This window comes from Gopherus flavomarginatus, chromosome 23 (genome assembly GCF_025201925.1).
Source record: "Gopherus flavomarginatus isolate rGopFla2 chromosome 23, rGopFla2.mat.asm, whole genome shotgun sequence".
Classification (NCBI taxonomy): Eukaryota; Metazoa; Chordata; order Testudines; family Testudinidae; genus Gopherus; species Gopherus flavomarginatus.
In genome coordinates this window covers 10,508,714-10,521,663 of record NC_066639.1, presented here as the reverse complement: position 1 = coordinate 10,521,663, position 12,950 = coordinate 10,508,714, and the positions used below count along the sequence as shown (strand labels likewise).

Below are 12,950 nucleotides of genomic sequence, written 5' to 3'. Positions count from 1 at the left end.
AGGGGGGGTTTCAGTTTGGAAGCTGGCTGGAAAATAGAGAGGGGTGCCCAAATGGCACTTGGGCATCCCAACGGGGCTGTGGCCTCCCTGGGGGCCCCAGACGGACCTAACTAAAGGGGGTCCTGCTGTCTGTGCCTGCAAGACCTGTCTTGGACTGTGTTCCTGTCGTCCAAATAAACCTTCTGCTTTACTGACTGGCTGAGAGTCACGGTGCCCCACCCAGTGCAGACCAGGGCCTGTTAGGTATGAACAGCCCTGAGCAATGTTCTTAAGATGAACTAACTGGCAGCGTATACAGCACTAGATCAATGGAAGAATTCTTCCATTGACCGTGGACCAACTTTTGGAGAGTTGGATTAACTACAGTGAAGGGAAAGCCTCTCCAGAGTGAGCGTATAAACAATGTTTCAAGTGCAGACTAGCCCTTAAGAGAAGACACCTCTTGTCCCTCTCTCCATGATGGAAGCACTGGACCCTCACTGCATCTCATAAAGGGTATCGAAGAAGAAAAGGGGGCACAGAGAATGACAAGGAGAATCAGTATGAGGAGAGATGGAAAAGACTGGCAATTTTTACCTTTTAAAGGAGACAAGTGAGAGGGGACATGGTAAATGTATAGAATATTACACAAAACCCTTGAACAGAAAATGATTTAGGTTACAACGTGTCAGATATTTGCTAGCTAGAAAATAGCAGTTTTATCCTTGCCTTTACAATCTTAATTCTCACCCCTAGTGCCACCATCCAGTGCAGTGAAAGAATGAGGCAAGTGTGTGATCATGTAATTGGAGAGTGTATCATAAGACGCACACACACACAAGGGGGACTGGTTAATGATCCACCCCCAAAACACATTATCTTGCCAGAGAACACACGAGAGGGGATAGGGAGAGTGGAGAAAGGCGTTCCACAGGCACAGACACTGGGAACTGGTGGGAATAATTTCTGTTATTCCCGCTCCTCCAGCAGGTCTGGTTCTGCGGTGCTGCCTGTGGTCTTTGCAGTCAAGGTGTGATGGGGCTGAGACTGCATCAGGGTGAGCCAAAGGGGGTGTGAGATGTGTGTGTCTGCTAGTTAGTCTATCTATTGGACTTAGTCTGCTAAGTGCCTTTGGAAAATGGAGCTTAGGCACTTTGGATTTTGAAAATCGTACCCAAAGCCAACAAGTTCATAGACTCTAGGACTGGAAGGGACCTTGAGAGGTCATCGAGTCCAGTCCCCTGCCCTCATGGCAGGACCAAATACTGTCTAGACCATCCCTAATAGACATTTATCTAACCTACACTTAAATATCTCCAGAGATGGAGATTCCACAACCTCCCTAGGCAATCTATTCCAGTGTTTAACTACCCTGACAGTTAGGAACTTTTTCCTAATGTCCAACCTAAATCTCCCTTGCTGCAATTTAAGCCCATTGCTTCTCAGTCTCTGCCTTTGGTTAAGGATGGTGACTCCTAACCCTAACAGACTGCCTGCAGGGACAAAAACCTGCTACACTAGGCAACTCTGGAGGGGAAATGTCACATCTCCTCCCATGCCCCAGCTGCCCTCTGGCCTTCATATCATATTCAGAGGAGCCAAAAGAAAATACTTTTCTCCTACCTCCTTTCAAAATGCCCCTTCTGGCCCCAGGCCTGCTTCCATGGAATTCAAGGGGAGATTGGCCAGTGAGATGATTGGCAACAGAACCAGGTCTGCAGGCTGGCAGCGTCACGTCAGAAGGGAACGTCTAATTTATAATTATGAACAATTGTGTAGGCAATAGCTATTCTGATCATAAGAAAGAGTCTGGTAAAAGTGTAGCCACTGACAGAGAAATGTTCACACATTGCCTACTGGGTGTTATTGCTATTTTATTCATTTATATAATTAATGTTGCCATTCACACGTTCATGAAATACAGTACGTGTCCTGACTGCCGGGAATGGCGTGGCCCCACCCCTGGCCAGCGTCACCTCTGCTGTGACCACACCCCTGTTGGTGTGACAGTATGGGCGAGGTCACACCGCCGGGGGGACACCATTTTTAAGAGATGGAGGGGGCCTTCAGCACTGAACAAAACCACATCTGGTTTTGACTCAGTGCTAGATAGGGGACAAACCTCTCAAAAAGACGCCGGTCCATTTTAATTCCGGACAAGTGACCTCTCAACAACACTGAATTCTGTTCATACGCGTGTTCAGATAAGCCCTCGTCTCTTATTTCAGGTCTGGGAAGAACCATGCCACCCGTAGAAGAAGGTAACTAAAGTTCAGATTCTATCAATGTCCAAATCTCACCTCCAGGTAGAACACGTTGCTTCTTGTCCCTGGCTGTGGCCATGGGAGGGGACTTTAGCGTTCAGGGCAGAGCTCCCAAGCAGGGCCAGCCTTAGGGGTGGATGAGGTCAGCCACTGTTCAGGTCAACCAGGCCTTGGCGGGTGCTCGTATCTTCCACCTGACCTGCTTAGAGCCAGCTGGGCAGCCAGGCAACATCCTGCATTTCACAATAACCTGTGAGGGGAGGGAGGTTGTGTAGACGTGTCCTGACATACAGCAACAAATCCAGCCAATATTGTATCTACTTCTCCTGTCCCTCCTTCACCTTCATGTGCAGTGCCACCCGCAGAGCTTCCTGGCACACCATCGAGCCGGGCTGCACAGCCACTGTTCTTTTCCCTGCCCCCATGAGTGTCCCAGTAGTTGCTGAAATGATCCCGTCTGAGGGCGGGCAGGGACTGTCCCTCTGTTACACCCCTGCTTCCATCACAGACAGAAAGAGCAGAGCGCTCACCACACACCGGTGACCTCCTGGCTTGAGCTCGGAGAGCAGGGATCTCCAGCGACCACAGCAGTTTCTGGAGTTTCTCTTCTCCTCCGTCCAAGCACCATGATTTGGTTGTTCTCCTTTCTCTGTTCCTCAAGGCACCACCCTAACCACCCTGCTTTAAGCACAGCCCTCCTCTTTTCGTCAGTCAGGTACTGCCTCCTCCATCCTTCACAGCTCCACCTTTTTTCTCCTTATTTCTACTGTGAGACTCCGCTCGTTTACGCAACTCCCAATTAGCATAGAGATTCCTTCCTTTTGGGCCCAGGGACTCCAGAAATTGTGCCTGTTTCTGATCAGTAAAACCTGGGAAATGCATCTTGGTACCATATGGACTTTTCTCCTCTGAGATTCCAATGCCTCAGAGATGAGGCGTGTTGGAGCGGGAACGGTTCTGTGGAAAGGCGCCTACTGGAATGAGAGAGTGGGGCATAAGGGACACAACGAGGTTTAAGATGGGAACTAGAAACTGCAAGGGGAGGTGAGTTGTACCAATGAGCATGGCACCTGAGTCTCTAGTCCCCTCCCTGGGGAAAGGGGAGCAGGAGATGAAAGACCCTGAGTCTCAGTCCTGGCCCAACTGATCCTTTTTCACAGCGGCTGGCCCATCTCTTCCAGGGCCGTGACTCTTTGCTGAGATCTCAGAGCTGCTCCCTCTTCAGAGCTGGGTAAATGCTGGAGGAAGGACGGTGGTGGATTAGCCACTGGGCCTACAGGGCCCATGCCCAGGGGCCCCAGCCAAATGGGGGCCCCTGGAAAAAATCTGCTGCTGGGTGGTGGAAGCCCAGAGCCCCAGCTGCCTGGTGGACAGGCAGGGTGGGGAAAGCCCCCGCACCCCGACCCCACTGCAGAAGCCGGGGGCAGGGAAAGACCCATGCCCCCGGACCACATCCCTGGCAGAGTCAGGGGGTGCCAGGAGAAGCTCCCACCACCCTCTGACCCTGTCCCCAGCAGAAGCACCAGGAGGGGCGAGAAAAGCCCCAGTGCCCCCAACCGTGGCTCCCCGCCAAAGCGCCGGGGCTGGCGGGAGAAGCCCAAGTGCGTGGACACCCATGGTGGCCCCAGGACTGGAGGAGGTCTTGCTACCTATCACGGCCTCAGGACTAGGGGAGCCTGGGGCCGTGGCAGGGGGACAGAGCTTCTCCAGTCTTGGGGCTGCTGTGGGGCAGGGGGCAAAAAATAGCAAATGGGTTGGGGGGCTGCAGTGGGGGGCAGATCCTGGGTGGAACAGGGAAGGGGCAGAAATGAGCGGAGCCACAAGCAGAATGGGCAGAACGGAGAAGGAGCTGCAAGTGGAAGGTCTGGTGAGGGGGCCCGCACTTCCTCTGGCTCAGGGCCCCAGGAAACCTTAGTCCACCTCCGAGGAAGGCGATTCCCTGAGCCACTTGCCAACTGAGGCAGATTCTGTCACTGGCAGGATCGAACCCTCCTCCAGGGCTGAGCTCTGCCTCTAACCCTCTGAATGTCTCTCTCCTCAGCCAATGTGAGTCTGGACCCAGACACGGCTCATCCTCGGCTCGTCCTGTCGGAGGATCAGAAACACGTGAAATGGGAAGACGCACGGCAGGAACTGCCTGACAGTCTTGAGGAATTTGACCCTGATCCCTCGGTGCTGGGCTGTGAAGGATTCACCTCAGGGAGACATTGCTGGGAGGTGGAGGTGGAGGAAGGAGGATCCTGGGCTGTGGGGGTGGCCAGGGAGTCTGTGAGCAGAAAGGAAGGGAGCAGCCTTAACCCTGAGGGTGGGATCTGGGCTGTGCAGCGGTGCTGGTGGGGTCAGTTCCAGGCTCTCACCTCCCCTGCTGTGACCCCTCTGGCCCCTGACCTGGGTCCCCAGCAGGATCCGGGTTTGTCTGGACTGTGAACGGGGCAGGTGACATTTTTCGATGCTGGGAATGAGGCCCCGGTCTTCACTTTCCCACCGGCCTCTGTCACTGGGGAGAGATTTCAACCCTGGCTTTGTGTGGGGGACTCAGAAACCCAGCTCAGATTGTATCCCTGAGACATGGCGGGGGCCGGGGGGGGGACATACCCAGTGGTGAGCTGGGGCCGGTTCCCACAGCTCCAAGAACCGGTTGCTAAAATTAGACCTCCGTGGAGAACCGGTGGTTAAAGGGCCAGGGGGTGGGCAAAAAACTCCAGTCCGCGGGCCGGACCATCCCATTGCTCTCGGGATTCCCAGCTGGGGAGGCTGAGGCTCCCCTGGCCCTTTCGCCCACTTCCCCCCAGCTGCAGCGTGGCCAGCCGCCCGCACCAGCTGGGCAGCTCAGCTGAGCTTGGAAGTCGTCCTGCTGCTGCTTTTTGAGCAGCTCTGCAAGGTGTGTGTGGGGGGGGTCCTGCTGCAAGCTCCAGGGCTGGCCAGAGGGGAGGGGGCAAGTGGGGCAATTGGCCCGGGCCCTGCAGGGGCCCCTGGCCCCACGAGGATGTCTCCCCCAGGCTCTCCCCTGCTAACCCACACCCCAAAGAGCTGCAGCATGGCCAGCAGCTGGCAGCTCAGCTGAGCTCTGGGCTGCCGGCAAGGTAAGGGGGCTGCAAGCTCCAGGACAGTGGGGGGAGGGGGGAAGTGGGGCAATTTGCCCCAGGCCCCTGGCCCCACGAGGATGTCTCCCCCCAACCCCCCTGCAGAGCTGCAGCATGGCCAGCAGCTAGGCAGCTCAGCTGAGCTCCTGAGTTGTCCTGCTGCTTTGAGCTGCTGGCTAGGTAAGCGGGGAGGGGGCTGCAAGCTCTAGGGTTACTGGGGGGGGGCAAGTGGGGCAATTTGCCCCAGGCCCTGCAGGGCCCCCCCCATGGGTATGTCTCCCCCCTATCCCGGCCTCCCCTCTGCTCCTCCCCTTAAATAAGAACTTTTTTATAGGGAACCGGTTGTTAAGATTTTGGCAGCTCATCACTGGACATATCCCCTGGGGACCCTGAAATCAGCCTCTGACACCCTAGTTTCTACGCCCCTGGAGGACTGTCATCTGCCCAGCTCTCTGCTTTTTATTTCTGTGACCCTGGAAACTCCTTCCCCGCCCTCTCTTCAGCAGCAGGGGCTTGAATTTCTAGTTGAATTTCTGAACATGCCAGATCCCACCGCAATGCCTTCCCAGCCTCAGTGATCTTCAGTACCATCTCTGTCGGCAACGTCTGGGTCATTTCAGTACCAGTCAAATGTCCAGTGGCAGAACACACTCTCTGAGCATGAGTCTGATTATTTACTACTTGGGTAACTGCGACATTATTGATATAAACTGGGACCATATAGAACATGGGTTACAACCAAGGTCCTGTAGTGGCACCAAATCCTAGGTAAAGGGGGTCAGATAAGGTGTCCAAGACCAGGTTCTGGGTTGCTGGTTAGGATGATGCTGTCTGTATGTCTGTATCATTTTGTAGTTGAAGTTATAAGTATTGGCTGTATACTGTCTGTATTTCAATTTGGTGCTGCAGTTCTGGGAAACACCCCAGACAAGTGTTAGCTCTGCTTAGCCTGCTTGATGGCCCATTAAGGACCATCAGCTACACAATTGACCCACTGAGAGGAGGCAGATATGTCTTGTAACTCAGCAAAGTATGCAGGGACTTGCCCATGTGACTCCGGACTCCATTTTGCTGTAATTTTCCACAGTAAGAACAAAGAGGTTCTTACACCTGGAAAAAGAGACTATATAAGGCTGATGCCTCATCTCCATCATGTTTTCAATCCTGCTTCTTACCTCTGGAGGGACTTTGCTACAAACTGAAGCTCTACACAAAGGACTGAGGACCCATCCCAGCGGGGGATGTTCTCCAGAGACTTGATTTGAACCTGCAGTTTACTCCATCACTGCTACAAGCCTGAACTAAGAACTTTGCCATTTCTGTATGGAATTGATTCCATGTCACCAATTCTAGCTCTCAGCTCTATCTTTTTCCTTTTATGAATAAACCTTTAGATTTTAGATTCTAAAGGATTGGCAACAGCGTCATTTGTGGGTACGATCTGATGTGTATATTGACCTGGGTCTGGGGTTTGGTCCTTTGGGATTGAGATAACCTTTTTCTTTTATTGGGTTGTTTGGTTTTCATAACCATTCATCCCCAGGACGAGTGCACTGGTGAGGATACTGGGAGACTGGAGTGTCTAAGGGAATTTCTTGTGTGACTTGTGGTTAACCAGTGGGGTGAAACCAAAGTCCTCTCTGTCTGGCTGGCTTGGTTTGCCTTAGAGGTGGAAAAAACCCCAGCCTGGGCTGTAACTGCCCTGTTTAAGTGATTTGTCCTGAATTGGCACTCTCAGTTGGGTCCCGCCAGAACCGCATCGTCACATGGGGGCAGGGCTGGACTGGCAGGGGCTGTGGGTCAGGAGTGAGGGGCACCGGCAGAGCAGGATGGGGGGGCAGGGCTGGCCTGGCAGGGGCTGTGGGTCGGGAGTGAGGGGCACCAGCAGAGCTGGGGGGGGCAGGGCTGGACTAGCAGGGGCTGCAGGTTGGGAGTGAGGGGCACTGGCAGAGCAGCAGGGCCAGGGCTGTGCTGGCAGGGGCTGCGGGTTGGGAGTGAGGGGGACCATCAAAACTGAGGGGGGGGGGCAGGATGTGGGGCAGGGCTTGAGGGGTGGGGAGCCCGGCGCTGGGCTGGCAGGGGCTGGTAGTCAGGAGTAAGGGACACCGGCAGAACTGCGGGGGGGGGCACGGTTGGGCTGGCAGGGGCTGCAGGTCAGGAGTGAGGGGCACCGGCAGAGCTGGGGGGGCAGGGCTGGGCTGGCAGGGGCTGCAGGTCGGGAGTGAGGGGCACCGGCAAAGCTGGAGGGGCAGGGCTGGACTGGAAGGGGCTGCGCGTCGGGAGTGAGGGGCACCACAGAGTTGGGGGGGAGCCCAGGGCTGGACTAGCAGGGGCTGCAGATCGGGAGTGAGGGGCACCAGCAGAGCAGGGGGACGCAGGGCTGGGCTGGCAGGGGCTGCGAGTTGGGAGTGAGGGGCACCAGTAGAGCTGGGGGGGGCACGGCTGGGCTGGCAGGGGCCGTGGGTCAAGAATGAGGGGCGCCATCAGGGCTGGGGTGGGGCAGGGCTGGGCTAGCAGGGGCTGCAGGTTGGGAGTGAGGGGCACCATCAAAGCTGAGGGGGGGCAGGGGCTACGGGTCGGGAGTGAGGGGCACCGGCAGAGCTGGGGGTGGCAGGGCTGGGCTAGTAGGGCTGTGGGTCGGGAGTGAGGAGCACCAGGAGAGCTCAGGGGGGGCAGGGCTGGGCTGGCAGGGGCTGCAGGTGGGGAGTGGGGACATGATCAGAGCTGGGGGGGGCCAGGGCTGTGCGGCAGGGGCTGCAGGTCAGGAGTGAGGGGCACCGGCAAAGCTGGGGGGAGCAGGGCTGGACTGGAAGGGGCTGTGGGTCAGGAGTGAGGGGCACCACAGAGTTGGAGGGGAGCCCAGGGCTGGACTAGCAGGGGCTGCAGGTCAGGAGTGAGGGGCACCGGGAGAGCTCGGGGGCAGGGCTGGGCCAGCAGGGGCTGCGGGTCGGGAGTGAGGGGCACGATCAGAGGTGCGGGGGGCATGGGTGGACTAGCAGGGGCTGCAGGTCAGGAGTGAGGGGCACTATCAAAGCTGGGGAGGGGGCAGGGCTGGGCTAGCAGGGGCTGCGGGTTGGCAGTGAGGGGCACTGGCAGTGGTGGGGGAGCCAGGGGGTTGCAGGTGGGGAGTGAGGGGCACCAGCAGAGCTGGAGGGAGCCCAGGGGGATCCGTGGCAGTCCAGGATGGTGGAGTACAGGTGGATCTGGGGCAGGGCGGGATGGCGGAGCTCAGGGGGAACTGGGCAGGGCAGGATGGGGGCCCAAAGGGATATTGGACAGGCTGGGCTGGGGGGGGGGGCAGGGGGATATCGGGCAGGTCGGGCTGGCGGGGCTCTGGGGGCTCTGGGTCAGGGCAGGATGAGGGGTCCAGGGGGATGTGGGGCAGGCCGGGCTGGCAGGGCCAAGGGGATCTGGGGCAGGGTGGGATGGCTGGGCCCAGGGGGATCTGCCGCAGGGCAGGATGGGGGGTCCAGGGGGATATCGGGCAGGCCGGGCTGGGGGGGGCCAGGGGGATGTGGGGCAGGGCAGGATGGGGGGTCCAGGGGGATATCAGGCAGGCCGGGCTGGGGGGGCCAGGGGGATGTGGGGCAGGGCAGGATGGAGGGTCCAGGGGGATATCGGGCAGGCCGGGCTGGGGGGGTGCAGGGGGATGTGGGGCAGGCCGGGCTGCGGGCGCCCAGGGGGATGTGGGGCAGGGCAGGATGGGAGGTCGAGGGGGATATCAGGCAGGCCGGGCTGGGGGGGCCCAGGGGGATGTGGGGCAGGGCAGGATGGGGGGTCCAGGGGGATATCAGGCAGGCCGGGCTGGTGGGGCCCAGGGGGATCCGGGGCAGGGCAGGATGGGGGGTCCAGGGGGATATCAGGCAGGCCGGGCTGGTGGGGCCCAGGGGGATGTGGGGCAGGGCAGGATGGGGGATCCAGGGGGTATAAGGCAGGCCGGGCTGGTGGGGCCCAGGGGGATGTGGGGCAGGGCAGGATGGGGGATCCAGGGGGATATCGGGCAGGCCGGGCTGGTGGGGCCCAGGGGGATCCCATTCACCCTGCATCGTCCACTGGTGCTCACGGGCTCGCAGCTTTGACCCCTCCCCTAGTCCTGGGACAGGCCCAGATCTGGCCCTAACGGGGCTGCTCACGACCCCGCCAGCCTGGACCGGCCCCACCCCATCCCACCCCCCTCTACTTCGGGTCCCCTGCATCTCCCCCCAGTCTCTTCCCTGCCAGTGTCTCCAGGGGCCCCTCGCCCCACAGCAGGGTCCCCAGCTCGCCCTCGTGCCAGGGGCCGTGTGCACCTTTGGTCCCACTTTGCCCCACGCCCGGGGGTGCTGCCTCCCTGGGGGGCCAGAGCCGTGAGCCACCCCCTGCCCTTACCGGGAAGGTCTGCGCCAACCGGGGGCAGTTCTCCAGCTCCGCCAGGCCCGGGCGATGCAAACCCTCCCCTCCCGGGAGCTGGGACCCGAATCCAGAGCCGGCCAGGGGGAGCCGGGACCTGACCCCAGAGCCGGCTGGGGGGAGCTGGGAGTGACCCCAGAGCCAGCCGGGGGGAGCCTGAAGCGAGCCCAGAGCCGGCCGGGAGGACCCGGGACCCGACCCCAGAGCTGGCCGGGGGGACCCTGGAGTGACCCCAGAGCCGGCCGGGGGAGCCGGGACCCGACCCCAGAGCTGGCCGGGGGGACCCAGGACCCGATCCCAGAGCCGGCCGGGGGGACCCCGGACCCGATCCCAGAGCCGGCCGGGGGAGCTGGGACCCGACCCCAGAGCTGGCTGGGGGACCCGGGAGCCAGCGGTGGGGCCCCGTTCCCGGCTAAGGACGTCTCCCACCCGTAGCCTGTGCCGAGCCGTCCGGGAGCCTCCGCCCAGAGCCCAAGCTGAGCTTTGTATCCTTGGGGCAGGATCGGGGGGGGTCAGTCCCCTGGTGCCCCCCCCAGGGTCCGCACCCTAAACATCCCCCCCGCGGGGTTCGGTTCGTCCCGGCGCTTTCCCCTGGGACTGGAGCGTCGGGCTCAGCGCGGACAATGGGCCCCTTGAGGGCCCGAAAATGCCCCCGGCCCCAGAGCAGCAAGAAAACAACCCCCAGTGACAGCTTCTGCCCCCCCCGCGTGACAATCTTCCCCCCACGCCCTGCCCCGACACCCCCGGGATGTGGGGGGAGAGGGCTCCGGCTGAGGGGCTCAGGGCCAGCTGGGGGGCCGGGCACCAGGGGGTGGGAACGAGGCGCCAGGCTGGGAAAGCCCCCCCAGCCCCCAGGCTGCCTGCCTGCGGGGTGGGGGGAGGTGCTGCCTGGCCCTGCGGCCAGCGGGGAGCGGAGCCGGGGGCTACATTCACAGACCGGCGTGGGGGGGGGTGAACTCCGGCCCACGGGACCCTCCTGTCCAGCCCCCCCGACCACCCAGCTGGGGAGAGCGAGTGTCCCCCGGCCCCCCACACAGAGCCCCCAGAGCCCCCCAGCCCCCCGCACAGAGCCCCCTGCTCCCCCAGCCCCCCGCACAGAGCCCCCCTGCTCCCCCAGCCCCCCACACAGAGCCCCCGGAGCCCCCCCTGCTCCCCCGGCTCCCCGCACAGAGCCCCCGGAGCCCCCTCTGCTTCCCCAGCCCCCCGCACAGAGCCCCCAGAGCCCCCCTGCTCCCCCGGCCCCCCGCACAGAGCCCCCAGAGCCCCCCTGCTCCCCTGGCCCCCCGCACAGAGCCCCCAGAGCCCCCCTGCTCCCCCAGCCCCCCGCACAGAGCCCCTGGAGGCCCCTGCTCCCCCGGCCCCCTGCTCCCCCAGCCCCCCGCACAGAGCCCCTGGAGCCCCCCCTGCTCCTTTGGCCCCCTGCTCTGCCCCATCCTCCCCCCATCCTCAGCGCCCTCCCACCCTCCTCCTCTCCCCCCGCTGAGCTCCCCACACCCAGACACCCCTGTACTGAGCTCCCCCCACCCAGACACCCCACTGCCCCATCCACCCCCCAACGAGCCCCTGTGCGTCCAGATCCCCAGCTGAGCCACCAGCCCCCCCGACTGCTCCACCCCAAACCCTCTTACCCCCACCTGGACCCCCCCCCCCACTGTGTCAGGGTCGAGTCCCTGTCCCGGGAAGGGAGGGGGGAGGCTGCAGGGGGTTGTCCCACCGCCATGCGGCCAGTGGCCTGGGCTCCCCCCCGCGCGGCTGGAGCCTCCGCGTCCATTTATTGACAAATAACAGTGGCAGAGATTTCAAACAGTGCCCAGCGCTCGTCATGTTGGGGTGCTGGGTCCCCTCATGACATTGGGGTGCTGGGCAGTTGGGGGGGCTGGGGGGTGTGTGGCAGAGCTCGCTGGCAGTGTAGTGTGTGGCTGGTGGCTGCGGGATTATGAGAGGTGCCCTCGTGTGGGGCTGCCCGGACCGAGGCTGTGCCACCCCCCGCGTCCCCCCGCTCTGGGGATCGACCCCTCCCACCATGCCCCATTCCCCACCAATACGTCTGGTGCCGGGCCCGCAAAAGGTTAATCGGGCCCTGTCCTCGCCCCCTCGTGCTCGGAGCTGCACGGCCAGCGGGATGTGAGGGAGATGGATGGGGAGGGGGCCATACGGGGGGCGAAGGGGGGGTTGAGGGCTGGCTGGACGGCGGGACAGGAGCAGAGCTGCAGGGACGGACGGTGACCTCGCAGGCGGGAAGCGGGACGGGATCCGCTCCTGGCCCCCGGCCCCCGGCCCCCGGCCCTGTCGTCTCCGGCCCCCGTCGGCCTCGGCCCCCGTCTCTCCCAGCCCCCGGCCCCGTCGTTCCCCCGGTGCCTGCGTCCCGGGCGCACCCCTGGGCGTGACGTGCTCCTGGGCACGGCCAAGTGGGCGAGCCCCCGGGGGCTGAGCCAGCCACGCCCGAGACTGCCCCAGATCTGCCCCCCCTGGGGCGGCAAGGGGGGTCCTGGCCCCTCCTCGCCGCTCAAGCGGCTGCTGAGCCCAGAGCCCAAGGTCCCCCGGCTGCGCCCGGCCTCCCCCCCGAATTGCTGGGGGCCCGGCCTGGCTGGGGGGGGCGAGGTCCCAGCGGGGGCTGGTCTCTCTCCCCGCTGCATTGGGAGTCTCCCCACTGCGGTGAGCGGCGCTTTCTCTGCTCCCCGCGGCCCCTCCCCAGAGCCGGGCCTGGGGTCTCTGCTCTCCGGGGGACGCTGCTTCGGCTCCGGGCAGGCGCTCGGTGGGGCGAGGGCTGCAACTCGGCGCTTCCTGTAGCAGAAATGTCAGGAAAATCAGCCTTGGCCCCTTCCTTAGCGCCGCGTGACACCCGGCCCACGCCCACGCACGGGGTTAGGTGGGTGGGGGTTCCGGGTGCAGCACACCCTGCTCGGCCAGGTGGGGCAAGTGCATGGGGAATATCGCTCCTGGGGGGCACTGCCCCCTGGTGACCAGCTGGGGCAGAGCCCTATGTGTGTCCCCCACAACACTGAGATAGTGACCCCTGCTGGCCAGGAGCGGGAGTGCCCTGTAGGTGCCACCTTGTAGCAGCAGTGACCCCTGCTGGCCAGGCGCAGCAATGTCTGCCATATATCCCCCCCCCCCAGCGCTGCTGCAGTGACCCCTGCTGGCCACGGAGGGCAGCTGCCTATGTGACCCCACCCCTAGCGCTGGCGGATGGGTCGGTGGGGCAGGGCCCTGTATGTGTATCGGCCCCCAGGGG

The 12,950-nt window shown here is 62.1% G+C and overlaps 2 pseudogenes; one reads left to right on the top strand and one right to left on the bottom strand.

Moving 5' to 3' along the window:
• LOC127039385 (butyrophilin subfamily 1 member A1-like) overlaps positions 1-4,933 on the top strand; it is a 41,895-nt pseudogene extending 36,962 nt beyond the window's left edge.
• The window catches only part of LOC127039435 (zinc finger protein 23-like), a 247,872-nt pseudogene that overhangs the window by 59,247 nt on the left and 175,675 nt on the right, over positions 1-12,950 (bottom strand).